This window comes from Triturus cristatus, chromosome 11, assembly GCF_964204655.1.
Source record: "Triturus cristatus chromosome 11, aTriCri1.1, whole genome shotgun sequence".
NCBI classification, from domain to species: domain Eukaryota; kingdom Metazoa; phylum Chordata; class Amphibia; order Caudata; family Salamandridae; genus Triturus; species Triturus cristatus.
The window spans coordinates 772623398-772640608 of record NC_140594.1 but is presented as its reverse complement, the minus strand read 5'-3'; positions in this window follow the sequence as shown (position 1 = coordinate 772640608).

The following is a 17211-nucleotide window of genomic DNA, read 5'->3' as shown; positions in this document are numbered from 1 at the left end:
AGTGAGTAGTAGAGAGAGCAGTAGAGAGTAGTAGAGATTGAGTAGTAGAGAGAGTAGTTGAGAGTAGTACAGAGCGAGTAGTAGAGAGCAAGTAGTAGAGAGTGTGTAGTAGAGAGAGAGTAGTAGAGAGTGAGTACTAGAGAGAGTAGTATATAGTAGTAGAGAGCGAGTAGTAGAGAGCAAGTAGTAGAGAGTGTGTAGTAGAGAGTGAGTAGTAGAGAGCAGTAGAGAGTGTGTAGTAGAGAGTGAGTAGTAGAGAGTAGTAGAGAGTGAGTAGTAGAGAGGGTAGTAGAGAGTGAGTAGTAGAGAGAGTAGTAGAGAGCAAGTAGTAGAGGAGTGTGTAATAGAGAGTGAGCAGTAGAGAGTAGTAGAGAGTGAGTAGTAGAGAGTAGTAGAGAGTGAGTAGTAGAGAGAGAGTAGTAGAGAGTGAGTAGTAGAGTAGTAGAGAGTGAGTAGTAGAGAGTGAGTAGTAGAGTAGTAGAGAGTGAGTGGTAGAGAGTAGTAGAGAGTAGTAGAGTGAGTAGTAGAGAGTAGTAGAGAGTGAGTAGTAGAGAGAGTAGTAGAGAGTAGTAGAGTAGTAGAGAGTGAGTAGTAGAGAGTGAGTAGTAGAGAGTGAGTAATAGAGAGTAGTAGAGAGTAGTAGAGTAGTAGAGAGTGAGTAGTAGAGAGTAGTAGAGAGCGAGTAGTAGAGAGATAGTAGTGGAGAGTGAGTAGTAGAGAGCGAGTGGTAGAGAGTGAGTAGTAGAGAGAGAGTAGTAGAGAGTGTGTAGTAGAGAATAGTAGAGTGAGTAGTAGAGAGGGAGTAGTAGAGAGAGTAGTAGAGAGTAGTAGAGAGTGAGTAGTAGAGTAATAGAGAGTGAGTGGTAGAGAGTAGTAGAGTGAGTAGTAGAGAGTAGTAGAGAGTGAGTAGTAGAGAGTGAGTAGTAGAGAGTAGTAGCAAGTGAGTAGTAGAGAGTGAGTAGTTTAATTTAAAAGGAACACAATGCGGGGGTTAATCTTGCCATAGTAATTATGATTAGTGCTGAAAAAAGAAAAATTAGGGCACATTTTGATTGACTTCTCAAATCCTCTTCTATTTCATTAAAAAATTCTGACATGCAGACTGAAACATGCACTTTCAATACCAGCAGGAGACTTCCCTGGTGAGCAGTAGCTTTACTACAGTGATCTAATAAGCAACTAGAGTGCTAACATTCCAAATTTATGGCAAATGTGTGACACATCTGAATGCCTTCTTGATGGAATCAAAGTAAAAAACCTGAAAGTATTTCCTACTGAGGAGACTGTAGTAAATGAGGAAATTAGGAAATTTCATAACAAATAAGTCTCCCAAGATGGCCAACAGAGACAAAAGAGCCCAAATGTAGCACAAATATCACCAGATGTAGCCCAAGTATAGCCTCATGACAGAATGTCCCAGAGTGTTCTAAAGAACAACTTGAGCGCTAACAGTCTTACTTATGACAAAAGTATGGCACACCTGAATCCATCTTGATTGGAATAAAGTGGTAACACTTAAAAAATTTAATTTGCAAAGGAACACGATGAGGGGGTTCATTTTGCCATAGAAACTATGATTAGTGCTGCAGAAAGAAAAACTAGGGCACATTTTGACTTCTCAAATCCTCTTCTATTTCATAAAAAAATTCTGACATGCAGACTGAAACATGCACTTTGAATACCAGCAGCAGACTTCCCTAGTGAGCAGTAGCTTTATTATAGTGATCTAATGAGCAACTAGAGTGCTACCATTCAGAATTTATGGCAAATGTGTCACACATCTGAATGCCTTCTTAATGGAACCAAAGTAAACAAGCATTGAAAAGGCAATAGCTCTCGCCCTCGTATAAGTTAAAGCAAATCTGTTTGTAATTAGGTGGCTTTTTAGCTTTGCTTGTTTAAGTGTTTTTCAAACTTTCATGTGCATAACATGCATGTGTATGCATATATGTATATGCATGCATGCATTTATATTTGTATTTATATAGATATGCAGATTATATATATGTTTATATATGTATGTGAATATATATTACCTACTGGCGGTCGCCAGTAGGTAGTTATAGTTAGGACCACGTTTCCATAGGAAATCCGCAACATTCTATTTTGAATAACTTTGGCACCGGTCGACGAATCCTCGCGAATTTTTCAAAATAGGTGGGGCGCTCCGCTCCGCTCCTACCCTGAAAGTCTCGGGGGGATTCGTCAAGCGGGGGCTGAGATAAAAGGGGGGTCCCAAAACGCGTTTTTCCCATGCATTTTTCCATAGGACCTTTAGACAGGGCTACAGCCCGAACGGCTGAACAGAATTACTAGAAATTTGGCAGAGAGGTAGTCCTCAGGTCAAGGAAGTGCCTTTTGTAGGTTTGGTGTAAATCTGTTCAGTAGATTCTGAGAAAATAGCCTTTAAATCAATATATATATCTGAGCCAGCTTACGGTGCGCTTACGGTACGCTTACCGTACGCGTACGGTGGCGTGTGCGAGCGCGATTCTGATTGGCTCTTAGATCTAAGTAAACATTCGAATCGGCCGAAACCAGGAAGCGGCGGCCGCCATTTTCTCTCTCGCACTGAGAGTGATTTTTAAAATATAAAGCCCAAAAACATGTAAAGGGGCTGTTTAGACAGCTCCCACACACATAGCCATGTTGAGGGAGTCCCCAAAGATCCCCCAAGGCCAAAAACGGAATTTTAATTTTTTCGGTAATTTCGCCGATTACGCTTACCGTACGCGTACGGTAAAAAATTTAAAAAAAAATAAAATTATCCACACTCTCTCCACCCCGTGTGCAATTGGTGCCCGAAGGGCACCAATTGTGCATGGCTTATTACACCTGAGATAAACTAAAATATTTAAAAAAAAAAAAATAAAAAAAAAATTATCCACACTCTCTCCACCCCGTGTGCAAATGGTGCCCAAAGGGCACCATTTGTGCATAGCTTATAAAATGTACGAAAAATTAAAATATTACCTTTCAAAACGAAGTGCATCATATGTCCTCCATGTGCGCACGGTGCGCGAAGCGCATCGTGCGTACATGGCCCATCTAGCGTAACGTGGGCACGCGTTGCGCGTAGCGCACCGCGTGCACACCGTGCGTGCACGGCACTAACTGCGTGAAGTGGGCGCGCGGTGCGCGAAGCGCACCGTGCGCGCACGGAACGAAATGCGTTAAGTGGGCGCGCACGCCACGAATGGCGTAAAGTAACTTAGCATTTAAAAAAACGTACAAATTCACTGAAAAAACCATAGGTTTCACACACGTTATAGTTAGGAATTAGCATTTAAAAAACCTTGCAAATTCACTGAAAAAACCATAGGTTTCACACATGTTATAGTTAGCGGAAATTTTACTGATAAAAAACCAATGAAATTCCCCCGTTATATTTAGTGCAGGCAACTATAACTCACGCGACCGCAATCTTCTGCTGATGACATATGTGTCTTTATGAAAAAAAAATATTTGTAATATATGTATAGCTAAAAATGTATGGAAGAAGACATGGGCAAATAAGTGTCTAAATACAGTATTAGCATCAGCAGAGGATTGCGGTCGCGTGAGTTATAGTTGCCTGCACTAACTATAACGGGGGAATTTCATTGGTTTTTTATCAGTAAAATTTCCGCTAACTATAACATGTGTGAAACCTATGGTTTTTTCAGTGAATATATATATATACATATATACACATACATATATATAAATGCATATGCATATATAGGCATATATATATGTGCATATGTGTGCGTGTAGAGAGAGGTAGAGACGTAGAGGTAGAGAGGTAGAGAGTAGTAGAGAGAGAGGTAGAGAGAGGTAGAGAGGTAGAGAGTGAGTAATAGAGAGTAGAGAGTGAGTAGTATAGAGAGTAGCAGAGAGTGAGTAGTAGAGAGTAGTAGAGTGAGTAGTAGAGAGTGAGTAGTAGAGAGTAGTAGAGAGTGAGTAGTAGAGAGTGAGTAGTAGAGAGTGAGTAGTAGAGAGTAGTAGAGAGAAGTAGAGAGTGAGTAGTAGAGTGAGTAGTAGAGAGTAGTAGAGAACGAGTAGTAGAGAGTAGTAGAGAGTGAGTAGTACAGAGTGAGTAGTAGAGAGCAGTAGAGAGTGAGTAGCAGACAGAGATTATTAGAGTAGTAGAGAGTGAGTAGTAGAGAGTAGTAGAGAGAGAGTAGTAGAGAGTGAGTAGTAGAGTGAGTAGTAGCAAGTGTGTAGTAGAGAGTAGTAGAGAGTAGAAGAGAGAGAGTAGTAGAGAGTGAGTAGTAGAGAGTGAGTAGTAGAGAGTAGTAGAGAGTAGTAGAGAGTAGTAGAGAGGGAGTAGTAGAGAGTGAGTAGTAGAGTGTAGTGGAGTAGTAGAAAGTGAGTAGTAGAGAGTAGTAGAGAGTGAGTAGTAGAGTGAGTAGTAGAGAGTAGTAGAGAGTGAGTAGTAGAGAGCAAGTAGTAGAGAGTGTGTAGTAGAGAGTGAGTAGTAGAGAGTAGTAGAAAGTGAGTAGTAGAGAGAGTAGTAGAGAGTAAGAAGTAGAGAGAGTAAGAGAGAGTAGTAGATTAGTAGAGAGTGAGTAGTAGAGTGAGTAGTAGAGAGTAGTTGAGAGCGAGTAATAGAGAGTGAGTAGTGGAGAGTGAGCAGTAGAGATTAGTAGAGAGTGAGTATTAGGGAGTGAGTAGTAGAGAGTAGTAGAGAGTGAGAAGTAGAGAGAGAGTAGTAGAGAGTAGTAGAGTGAGTAGTAGAGAGTGAGTAGTAGAGAGAGAAGTAGAGCGTGAGTAGTAGAATAGTAGAGAGTGAGTGGTAGAGAGTAGTAGAGAGTAGTAGAGTGAGTAGTAGAGTGAGTAGTAGAGAATAGTAGAGAGTGAGTAGTAGAGAGAGTAGTAGAGAGTAGTAGAGTAGTAGAGAGTGAGTAGTAGACAGTGAGTAGTAAAGAGTAGTAGAGAGCAAGTAGTGGAGAGCGAGTAGTAGAGAGCGAGTAGTAGAGAGTGAGTAGTAGAGAGTGAGTAGTAGAGAGTGAGTCGTAGAGAGTGAATTGTAAAGAGTGAGTAGTAGAGAGAGAGTAGTAGAGAGTGAGTAGTAGAGAGTGAGTAGTAGAGAGTAGTAGAGAGTGAGTAGTAGAGTAGTAGAGAGTGAGTGGTAGAAAGTAGTAGAGTGAGTAGTAGAGTGAGCAGTAGAGAGCGAATAGTAGAGAGTAGTAGCGAGTGAGTAGTAGAGAGTGAGTAGTAGAGAGTGAGTAGTAGAGAGTAGTAGAGTAGTAGAGAGTGGGTAGTAGAGAGAGAGTAGTAGATAATGAGTAGTAGAGTAGTAGAGAGTGAGTGGTAGAGAGTAGTAGAGAGTAGTAGAGAGAGTCGTAGAGAGTAGTAGTAGAGAGTAGTAGAGAGTAGTAGCGAGTGAGTAGTAGAGAGTGAGTAGTAGAGAGTTGTAGAGAGTGAGTAGTAGAGAGTAGTAGAGTAGTAGAGAGAGTAGTAGATAATGAGTAGTAGAGTAGTAGAGAGTAAGTGGTAGAGAGTAGTAGAGAGTAGTAGAGAGAGTCGTAGAGAGTGAGTAGTAGAGAGTGAGTAGTAGAGAGAGAGTAGTAGAGAGTGAATAGTAGAGAGTAGTCAGTCAGTGTCACTCAGCCAGCCACTGTCAGTCAATCAGTGTCAGTCAGTGTCAGTCAATCAGTGTCAGTCAGTGTCAGTCAATCACTGTCAGTCAGTGTCAGTCAATCAGTGTCAGTCATTGTCAGTCAGTCAGTTTCAGTCAATCAGTGTCAGTCAGTGTCAGTGTCAGTCAGTGTCAGTGTCAGTCAATCAGTGTCAGTCGGTGTCAATCAGTCAGTGTCAGTCAGTCAGTCAGTCAGTGTCAGCTAGAGCAGCTCTGCTGACCTGGTTCTCTGGCTCTATAGCAGCTCTGCTGACCTGGTTCTCTCCCTCTAAAGCAGCTCTGCTGACCTTGTTTCTCTGGCTCTACAGCAGGTCTGCTCACCTAGTCCTCTGGCTCTTGAGCAGCTCTGCTGACCTAGTTCTTAGGCCACAGAGCAGCTCTGCTGATCTGGTTCTCTGGCTCTACAACAGCTCTGCTGACCTGGTTCTCTGGCTCTAAAGCAGCTCTGCTGACCCCATTCTATGGCTCTAGAGCAGCTCTGCTGACCTCGTTCTTAGGCTCTAGAGCAGTTCTGCTGTCATGGTTCTCTGGCTCTAGAGCAGCTCTGCTGACCTGGTTCTCTCCCTATAGAGAAGCTCTGCTGACCTGGTTCGATCCCTCTAAAGCAGCTCTACTGACCTGGTTTCTCTGGCTCTACAGCAGCTCTGCTGACCTGGTTCTCTGGCTCTAGAGCAGCTCTGCTGACCTGGTTCTTAGGCTCTAGAGCAGCTCTGCTGACCTGGTTCCCTGGTTCTAAAGCAGCTCTTCTGACCTGGTTCTCTGACTCTAAAGCAGCTCTGCTGACCCAGTTCTATGGCTCTAAAGCGGTTCTGCTGACCTGATTCTCTGGCTCTAGTGCAGCTCTGCTGACCTGGTCCCTTGGCTCTAAATCAGCTCTGCTGACCTGGTTCTCTCCCTCTAAAGCAGCTCTGCTGAACTGGTTTCTCTGGCTCTAGAGCAGCTCTGCTGACCTGGTTCTCTGGCTCTAAAGCAGCTCTGCTGACCTGGTTCTCTCCCTCTAAAGCAGCTTTGCTGACCTGGTTTCTCTGGCTCTAGAGCAGCTCTGCTGACCTGGTTCTCTGGCTCTAAAGCAGCTCTGCTGACCTGGTTCTCTCCCTCTAAAGCAGATCTGCTGACCTGGTTCTCTGGCTCTAAAGCAGCTCTGCTGACCTGGTTCTATGGCTCTAAAGCAGATCTGCTGACCTGGTTCTATGGCTCTAAAACAGCTCTGCTGACCTGATTCTCTGGCTCTAGAGCAGCTCTGCTGACCTGGTTCTCTGGCTATAGAGCAGCTCTGCTGACCTGGTTCTCTGGCTCTAAAGCAGTTCTGCTGACCTGTTTCTCTGCCTCTAGAGCAGCTCTGCTGACCTGGTTCTATGGCTCTAAAGCAGCTCTACTGACCTGGTTCTCTGGCTCCAGAGAAGCTCTGCTGACCTGGTTCTGTGGCTCTAAAGCAGTTCTGCTGACCTGGTTTTCTCCCTCTAAAGCAGCTCTGCTGACCTGGTTTCTCTGGCTCTAGAGCAGCTCTGCTGACCTGGGTCTCTGGTTCTAGAGCAGCTCTGCTGACCTGCTTCTTAGGCTCTAGAGCAGCTCTGCTCACCTGGTTCTCTGGCTCAACAACGGCTCTGCTGACCTGGTTTCTCTGGCTCTACAGCAGCTCTGCTGACCTGGTTCTCTGCAGTCACGATGCACGCACCCGACTTCGCGAAAATGTATTTAAAAATAATATAAGTTTATTATAAGTACAAATATATTATTTTTATGAATATCTTAGATAATCTCTTGCCCTAATATGTATATTAAAGACACATACATATCATTTTGGAACATAAAATGTTTTTGCGGCAGTCGCGCACCCGGTGCGCCCCAGCACGTATATGACGTCACGCGGGACCCGCAACCGCGCAAGCATCTCGTACCGTAATGCGCATGTGTCATGAATGCGTGCGAGCAGGAGTCACGGACTGGTCGCATACCAATCGCGCACATCACGAAATATTAAATGTATATGATGTAACTGAAAAACGCGAAGCCGTCGCGCATCGTACGCGGATCCTTCACAACTTTTCTAAAATGGTGGCTAGAATGCGCGCACCCACCGTGATGTGTAGGCTTTGAGTGCGCGACTCCGAAAAAAATTTGGATTTTTAAAACAAAGAAAATAATATAAATATATAAAAATGAAAACAAGAAAATTAATCAATATTTCAGTTTGAATTTTTTTTATTTTTTTTGCAATTTTTAGAAAAATATATAATGTTATTTAATTAATAAAATATTTATAAATAAACTGTTAAAAAACTGTAGAAAATCAGAACAAAAATAGGTATAACTACTATCACACTTAAAAATTAGCATTTAAAAAAGCTTTGAAATTCACTGAAAAAAAACATAGGTTTCAGAGACGTCATAGTTAGAAATTAGCATTTTAAAAACCTTAGAAATTCACAGAAAAAAACATAGGTTTCAGGGGTGTTATAGTTAGCTGGCCATTTCACTCGTACAAAACCATAGAAATTCCTCCATTATAGTTAGTTCTGCTAACTATAATTCGCGCGCCCGCAATGCACTGCTGATGATGTCACATATTGCATCATTCATGACATGGTCAGTGACATCACTGATGACATCACTGATGACATCTCAAATGACATCACTGATGACATCATCCACGTGACAATCTGATACACCTCATCATACACTAGTATAACCTTTCATCACTCACTGTAAAATACAGAGTACCATATTTGAAACCATTGACACACCAATACCAGTTACGACATACCCACTCACTGATTGCTAAGTCTACACACACAACTACCCATTCAACAATAGAATCATTTATACATGCAGTCACTAATTAATAGAACACTATCAAATGCACTTATACACATATATAGACATTGACACATCAGAGTCATCTTAGTCAGTTATGCAGTCATCCTACTCACTCATGAAAAAAATTAATCATACTTACATGTACTCACTTACACAATTATCCAACAACACCTCATTTATTCAAACACATAGTAACTCATAGTTAATGTTAAAAAATCACCATTACAATTATACACTCATTCCTATAGTTACCCTCACAATCACTGACTCTTACACATACCTATTTATACACACCAACTCTCACTTACAATGCCTTTTATTTTTTTTACTTTGTTGAAGATGTACGACTAAAACATATATTCGCTCACCAACACACAAATAAATACACTCAGTCACCCAAACAACTGTTTTCACATGCACTCATAAACCTACACACCTAGTCAATCAACCATTCACACATCTATGCATAGAGTTACACACACCTCATCCAGCCACACACAAACTCAGTGTCCCATACCAATACTCACCCAACTAATCAATAACTAATATACTCACTCATGTAGTTAGTGACCAACTAATGCAGCATGTTATACAACAACAGAGACAGTGCTGTACACATTCACATAGTTTAGCTACTAATCCATGTATTAAGTGAGACACTTTTAATTACTCACTTAAACAGACAGTCAGAAAGCTACTAAATCCTCCATCTAGACAGTTATATATCCATTCAATCTTCAATACAGATTGGTATATATATAATACATATTTAAATTTCAAATTAAACCACATTCACTGGATGATGTCTTCAGTGATGTCATCAGTGATGTCATTTGAGATGTCATCAGTGATGTCACTGACCATGTCATGAATGACGCAATATGTGACATCATCAGCAGTGCATTGCGGGCGCGCGAGTTATATATATATATATATTCACTTAGAAAACCATAGGTTTCACACATGTTATAGTTAGATGGACATTTCACTCGTAAAAAACCAATGAAATTCCCCCGTTATAGTTAGTGCAGGCAACTATAACTCACGCGACCGCAATCCTCTGCTGATGACGTCAGATATTACATCACTGTATTTAGACACTTATTTACCCATGTCTTCTTCCATTAATCTTTAGCTATACATATATTACAAATATTTATTTTTCATAAAGACACATATGTCATCAGTGATGTAATATCTGACGTCATCAGCAGAGGATTGCGGTCGTGTGAGTTATAGTTGCCTGCACTAACTATAACGGGGGAATTTCATTGGTTTTTTAAGAGTGAAATCTCCAGCTAACTATAACATGTGTGAAACCTATGGTTTTTTAAGTGAATTTGCAAGGGTTTTTAAATGCTAATTCGTAACTATAACGTGTGTGAAACCTATGTTTTTTTCAGTGAATTTGTACGGATTTTTAGATGCTAAGTTATGTATTTATAAAAAAAATAATTTTCAGGTTTTTCACCGTGCGCGCACCGTGCGCGCTCGGTGCGCTTCGCGCGCTCGGTGCGCTTCGCGCACCAAGCGCCCACGGTTCGCAGTGCGTGCCGTGCGCGCGCAGTGGGCGCACCTCGCGATTTAAAAACAAAAAAAATGTTTTTTTCTCCCTTGGGGGTCCTTCTGTGACCCCCTGACCAAGGCTAGGGGGTCAGGAACTGTCCACTCTGCCCCCTTTTCACGTTCTCCACCTTTGTTTTTCACCCCCTCAGACTGCGAGAGACAAAATGGTGGCCGACACTTCCTGGTTTCGACCAATTCGAATGTTTACCGACATCTAACAACCAATCAGAATTGCGCTTGCGCACGGCGGTGTGCGCGCACAGTGCGCGCACAATGCGCGCGTATAGATATTGATATGCTTTTAAATGCTATTTTCTCAGGAAATACTGAACAGATTTACACCAGACCTGCAAAAGGCACTTCCTTGACCTTATGGCTACCTCTCTGCCAAATTTCACGCAATTCTGTTCAGCCGTTCGGGCTGTAGCTGCGACTAAAGGTCCTATGGAAAAATGCATGGGGAAAATGCGTTTTGGGACCCCCATTTTTCTCGGCCCCCGCTTGACGAATCACCCCAAGACTTTCAGGGTAGGAGCTGAACGGAGCGCCCCATTTGTTTTGAAAATTTCGTGAGGATTCGTCAACCGGCGCCAAAGTTATTCAAAATAGAATTGTGAGAGTTTCTAAGGAAACTAGGTTGTAACTATAAAGAATATATATATATATATATATATATATATATATTCACTGAAAAAACCAAAGGTTTCAGGGGCGTTATAGTTAGGAATTGGCATTTAAAAACCTTAGAAATTCACTGAAAAAAACATAGGTTTCAGGGGCGTTATAGTTAGCTGGACATTTCCCTCATACAAAACCCTAGAAATTCCCCCGTTATAGTTGGTTCAGCTAACTATAACTCGCGCCCTCGCAATGCACTGCTGATGATGTCACATATTACATCACTCATGATATGGTCAGTGACATCACTGATGACATCACTGATGACATCTCAAATGACATCACTCATGACATCACTGATGACGTCATCCAGTGAGTCTGTGTTTCTGTAAAGTTTTAATATGTTTAATATATATAGGGAAAGGCCTGTTGAAGAATGAGTGGGTGTACAAGTGTGTGAATGGATGATTTTCTAGGTGCGTAACTGACTCTATAAGTGAGTCATTAAATCTATCTTATTGCAGACTAGTGACTAAACTGTGTGAATGTCTGTATGTGTCTGTGTGTTGGTGTATAAGTGGCTGCATGGTTTTGTGAATACCTATATGAGTGTCTATATGGGTTATTGATTGGTTGTCTGAGTATCTGTATGGGTGCCTGAGTGTTTGTGTGGGTAGGGTGTGTGTGACTCTGTGCATAGATGTGTGAGTGGGTGATTCTATGGTGCATGGTTATAAGAGTGCAACTGTGATGGACTGTATGGTTGGGTGAGTGTATGTATGAGTGTGTTAGTGATTGAATGTATATCTCAGTTGTACATGTGTTAGTAACTACATATGTGAAACGCAGTGTATATGTGTGTAAGAGTATATAACTATCTATATGTGAGAGTGTGTGATTGAGGGAGTGCCTGTATGGATGAGTGTGTGCTTGTATTAGTAATTGCATAAGAGTGTCAGAATTTGTTAGTATTTTTATGAGTAAGTTAACTTGAGTGTGTTTAGCTGTATAGGTGAGTAAATTGGACTGTGATTAATTATTTGCATGACTGACTGGGTGTGTCAGTACCTCAATGGATGATTGGCGGTGTGTGAGTGTCTATATAGGTATATAAATGCATATGATAGTCCTGTACGGAGTGACTGTAAGTATGAGTGACTATACAGGTGAGTGAGTGGAGATGTATGTAGACCTAAGAGTCAATGAGTGGGTGTGTAGTTATTGGAATTGGAGTATCTATGGTTTTCAAAATGGCCGTCTGAAATTTTGAGTCTGTGTATCAAAGGTTATATTAGGGTGTGAGAAGATGCACTAATTTATCACATGGATGACATCATCAGTGATGTCATCAGTGATGTCATTTGAGATGTCATCAGTTATGTCACTGACCATGTCATGAGTGATGTAATATGTGACGTCATCAGCAGTGCATTGCGGGGGCTCGAGTTATAGTTAGCTAAACTAACTATAACGGGGGAATTTCTAGGCTTTTGTACGAGGGAAATGTCCAGCTAACTATACCGCCCCTGAAACCTATGGTGTTTTCAGTTAATTTCTAAGGTATTTTAAATGCCAATTCCTAACTATAACGCCCCCGAAACCTTTGTTTTTTTCAGTGAATTTCAAAGGTTTTTTAAATGCCAATTCCTAACTTTAACGTGCATGAAACCTATGGTTTTTTCAGTGAATTTCAAAGGTTTTTTAAATGCTAATTCCTATCTATAACTTATCTCTGAAGATATCATGTTTAATGATTTTGATTGGATTTCTATATTTTTCAATTTCAGTGTGTCAATTTCATTAATTATCTTTTTTTTAAAATACTTTTTTATCACCATTTTTTAAACTTATTTTTTCAATTAATTCTTTTAAAAATTAAAAAATATTATTTGAACTTAATCGGTTTTTCAAACATTTTTTTTAACTATATGTTCAAAACTTTATTTTATATATATTTTTTCACTGTTTTTGAATCCGCGCACCCTACGCGCACCGTTCTCGATCCCTACACGATAGCGTCCGCACATGGTACGAGTTGGGTACGTGTTTAGTGCGCGATCGCAATGCGACAGGTACGCGACTCCCAGTCTATACGCGACACATTCGATGTACGTAACGCAACGTGTACGCGCTTCTGCGATGCATCATGTGCGTCTATGACGCAGTAGGTGCGCGGATCCTGTGAAATATTTAACATTTTAAAAAACATATATATATGTATTTCATGTGAATATTAATTGAAGACAAACTCTAAACTAGTCTTAAAAGTAATATATTTTTACATCTAATCCTATATTTCTTTTTAATTCAATTTCGCGGATGCGCGCTAGGTGCGTGCTGCGTACGCGCAGGGTGCGCGGATCCCATGTGACCTGCAAAAGAAGAGATTTGATTGGTTCATTACACTTCCTCTTCTAACTATTGAAAGACCCCACCCATTTCAATCATTCTTCTTTGACCTTCTTTACTGCACCATCTCTTTGGAGAGAAGAAGATTTTTTAGACTAAGTTTACACTTAGCTCTAACTTTTTTCAACCAAAAATGGCTTCAGGGCAGCATGCATCACCTGCATCACCTCATACTTCTGAGGATGAATTTTTGCCGGGGGCACCACCCAAACAACGTTTTTCTTCAGTGGTGTGGAAATTTTTTACTTTTCACGTGCAAGATTTGCAAAAGAGTCTTATCGAGAGGGGATCCTAACAAGAAATACTCTTGCGGCACGGCAAGTATGATGAAGCACATGAGGACCCTTCATCCGAACAATCTTGCACAAGAAGAGGGCCAACGGATGAGAAACACTCCTGCTCCTGCGCCATCCACCTCATCGCAACCGTGCACATCAAGAGTGCATCCATCAGCCCAAACCTTGGACATCCGTCCTCAATTTCAATTTTTAAAAGTGCTCTGCACTAAGTGCAATAAGACTTTGTGCTATGGTGAGCAGTCGATCGATCTGATCTGCTGCGGGCAAGAAAGTCACATTTGCTAGGTTTTTTTTTTTTATTGTTCCCTGAAGTTCATTGTTTGGTTTCTCCTGTTTTGTTTTATTCTTTTTTTTTTTGCAGAAAAACCCAAAAAATTTAAAAATTGTTCAGAAAACCCAAAAAAAAATTATAAAAGAAGAAAACAAAAAGTTCTTGTAAGAACTAACTTTCCTGGTTTAAAAAAAGAGCTAAATTTCTTGGTTAGTGTTAGTTTAGATGAATGTATGTGTAGTATGTAATTGACTGAATGAATGCATTAGTAGCGTATGGTGAATGTATAAGTGCAGAACTATGAGGAAGTGCTGCAGCATCACAAAGTAACCTCTTTATCTGCAGTGTGCTGTAGTACTTCCGAAGCAAAGGGATGCAACATATGTACATAAATATGTTGCAAATCTATGCTTATCTCTGCACGGCTGCTTAAACTGCAGCCATGTGGTGACACAGGCACCCTTGCACCATAGTGCAAGGATATCTGTGTCATGTGCTGTTTGTTTTTCTGCAGGAAGACACATCTTCCTGCACAAAAACAATGAGAAAATGCATTTTTCTTCTTCAATGTATGCTGAACATTTCAGCATGCATTGAAGATATACAAATGTGGAGAAATTAAAACAATTCTCCTTGTTGTGCTTTCCTACACCAATTTTAGAATGGTGCAGCATTCACACACATATCGAGATTTATGATTTCTGATAAATCTAGACATGTGTCTTGTTATATGAGTATTAAGTGCAATCATGCACAACAACACTTATAGAACACCCTTTCAACACAAAGTGGTGTGCATGATGAGGTTATATTTACATGGAGTATAAAAAGTGCACAGAGTGCCTTTTCCTCTCTTTGTAAATATGAAAGAGTATCTTGCACAATAATTATGTTACAAAAAGTGACATATTTCCGTTTTTAAATTTCCTTGCGAATGATAGAAGGTAAGCACAGAGTTTTGTCTGCAAAGATGTTCAAAGAAGAATGATTGAAATGATTACGGTCCTTCAACAGCTAAAATGGGAAATATTATAAACCCCTCAAATCTCTTTTTTTGCAGGTCACATGATATCTGATTATGGTCAGATTTCAAAACTACATACACAGAGTGTTTTTAGAAACGTGTTTCAACTTTGTAGCTTCTTGCAGGCCTCTTCATTCTGCATATTGAGACTTAGTTAAACTTACCTTCACAGTAATAGGAATAAAAAATGGTATACATTTTTTTCTGTTTTTCATTCAAATATAAATTCATATAAATTGCTTATTTTAAAATTTGGATCTGTGAAAGAAATGGAAAAAAAATTATAACATGTAAAAATACATTTTTTACAACAGCATAATTTCCACAAAGTAATTTTTTTGCCTTTTTTGCTGTTCTCAGAATATATTAAATTTCACTAAAAATTGTGATTTCAATCGTACTCATCACTTAACAGCGGGCAAAAAAAACACAATCTCAAAGATTGTTAAAAAAAAGCAACATGCCATTCTCAAAATACAAATCACAGAAATATAAAATGCACACAGCTAACAAATTTTTTTAACTTTAACTTACAAAAACTGTAAATGATGTCGCTATAAAATATTCACCAAATCTAAAGTTGAATTTTTGGAGGATGCACCACGCTCACAATGTTTTCCTTCAGTGATGTGGAAATGTTCTACTTTTCTCGAGGGGCAAACAAAGACCAATACCACCTTTCTCATGCACAAGATTTTCAAAAGAGTTCTGTTACGAGGGGATCCTAACAAAAAATACTCATGCGGCACAGCAAGTATGATGAAACACCTAAGGACCCTTCATCCAAACAATCTTGCACGAGAAGAGTGCAAACAGATGAGAAACACTCCTGTTCTGTATCTGTAAAAAAGAATCACAAATAAATATATATTAATAACTTTCAAAATTATGCTATTCCATTACTGTACAAACACATTTTATACAAACACTGACTAAGAAACTATGGCCCTGAACCACAAGTGTGACGATGGTTAAAACACTACATGCATAGTGCCCTAAAGCCTACCTCACTAAAACTCTACATGCTAACTGACTAAATGATTACAGCACTATAAGGAGACACACTGGGTGAGTGACAGGGTGTTTGCTAGAAGAGTATGAATACTAACTAGGGAATTGAAGGTGTGAAACACAACTGTGTAGGTGATTAGAGGACTGCATCCATACTGCATAGACATTTAAAGCAGTCCATGTGCTAAGGCCTGGCTCACTGCATGACTACTTGGGTATTGACTGAATGATTAGAGTACAGCAAGGAGAGTGCCTAGGTGAATTTATAAGTGCTAGGCTTTTCGCAGAGGGAATGGATTAGTACTTGGTACTGAATGGGTCACTAGAGCAGTGCAAAGGCAGTGATAAGATGTTTGCTGGACTGTATGGATACTGACTAGGAAATTGAAAGTGTATAAGACAAGTGTCTAGGTGGTTAGAAGACTGCATGCATAGTGGATAGGGGTTTGAAGCAGTCCATGTGCTAAGGCCTGGCTCAGTGCATGAATACTTAGGCACTGACTGAATGATTAGAGTACTGCAAAGATAGTATCTTGGTGAATTTATAAGTGTTTGAGTTTTTGCACAGTGAATGGATTAGTACATGATGCTGAATGGGTCACTGGAGGACTGCAAAGGGAGTGACAGGGTGTTTCCTGGAAGTGTATGGATACTGACTAGGGAATTGAAGGTGTGAAAGACAATTGTGTAGGTGGTTAGAGGACTGCATGCATAGTGGATAGGGGTTTGAAGCAGTCCATATACTAAGGCCTGGGTCACTGGATGAGTACTTGGGTACTGACTAAATGATTAGAGTACTGCAAGGAGAGTGCCTGGGTGAATTTATTAGGGTTTGGCGCAGTGAATGGATTAGTACATGATGCTTAATAAGGTCACTAGAGAAGTGCAAGGGGAGTGACAGGGTGTTTGCTGGAGGTGTCTGGATACTGACTGGGGAATGGAAGGTGTGAAAGACAAGTGTGTAGGTGGTTAGGGGACTGCATGCATAGTGGATAGGGGTTTGAAGAAGTCCATGTGCTAAGGCCTGGCTCAGTGCATGAATACTTAGGCAGTGACTGAATCAATAGAGTACTGGAAAGAGAGTGTCTTGGTGAATTTATAAGTGTTTGGGTTTTGGCACAGTGAATGGATTAGTAGATGGTGTTGAACTTGACAACATGACAACATGACAGGTTTTAAAAGAGTTATCTGCTAAAAAATACACAATGTTACCAAATGCTTCTCTCACAGTGGTTCCCAAATGCACACAGACTCACAGTGTGATTCTAGACAACAACCACTATACCTAGGAGTTTACCAAAAATCATTCACTACTGTGGAAGTGGTAAGGGAACTGCACACAATCTTCATATTTCAGGACTGCACTTTTGTGTCAAAGCCTGACTCATATAATCAAAGCATAAGCAAAGACTGGCTTCTAATGCTACTAAAACTTGACAACATGACCGGTTTTAAAACAGTTATCTGTCAGCAAATACACAATGTTACCAAATGCTTCTCTCACAATCCTTACCCAAATGCACACAGACTCACAGTGTGATTTTAGACAAGCAACACTATCCTAGGAGTTTAC